General features: G+C 36.9%; 1 non-coding gene across 1 annotated transcript; it reads right to left on the reverse strand.

Moving 5' to 3' along the window:
- Window positions 1-1362: 1362 nt before the first annotated feature.
- LOC113475974 lies at window positions 1363-1469 on the reverse strand. Its single transcript, XR_003397657.1, has one exon. It is a non-coding gene; the product is annotated as a U6 spliceosomal RNA (small nuclear RNA).
- Window positions 1470-3463: the final 1994 nt, after the last annotated feature.

Below are 3463 nucleotides of genomic sequence, written 5' to 3' on the forward strand. Positions count from 1 at the left end.
AGTTTTTAAATAAAGGATATTTCATCTGTGCAGCATAAGTAGGACTGGAGATTAAAGATCTGAAGCACAGTTTGAGCTGTGTATCTTCTACACCTGATAGTTTAGAACAGAGATGTTAATACAAGTTAGGCCTGAGGCCCCAAAACCTTTGGAAAAACTTTTTAAAAAATATTTTTGCTGTTGCAAAGTAAAAAAGCAACAGAGTAAAGCTATTGTTTTCTCTTTCTGGAGAAAAGAGTGGACAGCAATCATTGTTGGCATACTCCCTTTCTGCAGCAATAGCTGTCTTCCCCCGATACCTCACATATGCCTATGTCCTCTCCTCTGCAGTAGTGGTCCCCTTTTTCTCATAAGATTCTTCATCTTCTCTCTCCCTTTCTTACTGCAAATTCAACATTCCTGCTTTCGCCTTTCCTGATGCAATAGCACCCATTCCGTTTTACTTAGCTCTACCTAAAGTGTAACTGCTGAAACTGTCACTGTTCCAGGAAACGATGCATTTTGCCAGGCCAATTGTAGTTAGATGTATGTACTGTCTTAAGAGAGGGTTTTCTGAGTGGAACACCATGCTGGTTTTGAGGCTGGGGCAGGTCAAACAGTGCTCAGTGCCTTTCAGGTGCTGGAGAGACAAATATATTGCTCTAAAGGTCATGCATAAGCAACTTATGTAGGCCTGTACTAGACTAAAGGCTATCTGATGTACAGTACATAAAGGACTGAAAGGTGAGGTACCAAGTCCTTTGTTCAAAAAAAAGGAAGTTAGAAAGGCAGGTGGAACTGTGAACAGATGGAGGAGTTGGAAACACAAATCAGGAGTAAGGTAATAGCTCTCAGGGCTGCCCACTGCCAAAGAACAACATTAGCAATTTTCTTTGATCACTGGGCATCCTCACCTGCTTTTGATTAAGGACAGCATATTCAGTTTTGCAGAACATTTACTCTCAACACTGTCTTGCAGTAAATTTGCAAACAACTTACAAACAAAGCAATCATACCAATTAGCATGTGTGCTTTTCCACTCTCTGCATTCCATATTAGTAATAGAATGCCCAGAACATATTGCTGTAATATATTTATGTATTACTTGGAAATGAAACATTTTTAAGGTTTTAATGATGTATTTGAGTACTAAAGCCTGATACTGAGATTGCATTGATGGGCTTTAAAGAGGATAAAGCAATTAAATTACACAGTATCACACAGAATCATCTAGGTTGGAAAAGACCTTGAAGATCACCTAGTACAACCGTTAACATAGCACTGACAGTTCCCAACTACACCACATCCCTCAGTGCTATGTCAACCTGACTCTTAAATACCTCCAGGGATGGGGACTCCAGCACTGCCCTGGGGCAGAAATTTAAAAATACAGAACGCTTCATGAATTTACATGTCAACCTTGTGCAGGGGCCATGCTAATCTTCTCTGTATTGTTCCAATTTTAATGTATGTGCTGCCAAAACAAGCACAATTATTAACATTCCTGAATATATCTAGGACTTTTTTGTGGGGAGTGATTGGATATGTTTTAATTTTGCACCAGAGCCCTCTAATTTTTCAATATAAATATGTTAATTCAAACAAAACTAGTATGAACATGCACTATAAGTGTTGCAGTAGTCAGGCAAAAGAAGTTGTTTGCATGTGTGCACACAGTCTTTGCTTTTTTTGCTTGTCAAATGTAAAGGTATTGCATGATATAAATAGTGGGTGTGCTCTGTCTGTAAGGGCATTTCTCTCCATGTATTACTGCCTTTGCTGCACTCAGATCAGAGGCTCTTGGAAAATGTATTTCTATTAAAAATTTGCAGGTGGCTAAATCTTCCTTAGATTGTTTCTCTTCCTCAGATGTGCTGATTTTTCTGGGCTCTCTGCAAAAGACAGCAACAGGGATTTTGATAGACTGAGAATATGCTTCCTACCAATAAAAGAGGGTATGTAGGCGTCCAGCTGGCTGTCTGGCTTCTTGAGCTTCAGACTGATTCTTTAACTTCATTTTACTGTGTGATTAAGTTCATTATAAGGGTTAGAGACTTGCAGGACTCGCATTTCAAACCAGCTAAACACAATTCATGAAACTGAAATCACTCTAAAAATAAAGTTGCTTTTATTTTTTCCAGGAGGAGCAGAAATGGAATTATTTTACCCTCTGCTCCCATTCTTGCACAATGGAATGGTTGATATGGAAATTCTTTTCTTCCAAAAAAAGAGCTGACCTGTCACTTACTGCACATTACGGATTGTTTAGGACCTTTGTTTCAGTCATATCTGAATAATGTAATGCTGCTTCTTATTATAAACCTAAAGCCATTTAAAGACTGGTCTGCTGATCATCAAACACTGCAACGAGCTACATGGATCTGATTATGAGATACTGAACTTGTACCAGTCAGAAACAGACCTTACTCAGCATTGTTGCAATGCTTTCAAAGAATAATGAAAGAGCTTTATTACAGAAGTTTAATTTATTTTCTTTTTTTTGGAGGAGAAGGAAGAATGAAATATTTTTAGACAGTATCATTCAGTCAAGAACTGAGTGCTTTCTAGCTATTTCCTCTGTATGTAAACTGATGAGTATTTCAGCCTAAAATATGCTATATAAAAGTATACACCTCTTGACACCAAATAACCTAGTACATAATCTCTGTAAAACTGTTACTTTTAAAAAGAGCTATAATTTGTAAGCAGATGGAATTGGCAGTTACCCACAGAAGTGCCTACTTTGTGTCTGCCAGTGAGGTAGAATCTAATATGTTGCTATGATATGACTAAATATGCATCCATAATGTGGTGTGTCAACTTAAAAAACTTGAGACAGAGGCTTTTCTAATACTTCACTGAATTTAGTTGCATCATTTGAATAAGTATATTGCTTCAAAGGAGCCTGGGTGCACAACGTTATTCTCAAAATCATGTTTATGAGCAGAAAGGAAGCACACCTACATATAAAACAAAAATTTATTGTTAGTATAAATGGAATTTTAGCAATCTAGTTAAAGAATAATTATTAGTCTAGATATAATTATTACAAAATACCCAAGGAATAAAAATGCAGTTAAAATTTTTATATGCTTTCTTAGTTTCTACCTCTTATCCTGGAATTATGCTCATGTTTCTCCTCCTTTGGTTCTAGGTTGCTGGTCCTTCACTGAAAAAAATATTATGATCTTGTTAATGGTCTCTTATTTTCCATTTTAGGATCCATTTGGAGTAATTTTAAATGTTTGCTAGTGTGCTTTTACACCTTTGCTCTTTCTTCACTGTTCTGCAGCTGCATGTTACACCTGAATTTACTATATATGATGCCATTTACATGTTAGACACTGTGTTTTTTCTCTTTGTTAAGTCTAAAACCAGTTTTGTTCAGCTCCAGATTTATATTTCTATTAACTGAACACTGGAAAACTGGTTACAGTCATGAGGTTTCCAGTGCCAAGCCCATGTCCTGCCTCTTACTATCTTA

Source organism: Athene cunicularia (assembly GCF_003259725.1).
Source record: "Athene cunicularia isolate RWA chromosome 1 unlocalized genomic scaffold, athCun1 chr1_part2, whole genome shotgun sequence".
NCBI lineage: Eukaryota > Metazoa > Chordata > Aves > Strigiformes > Strigidae > Athene > Athene cunicularia.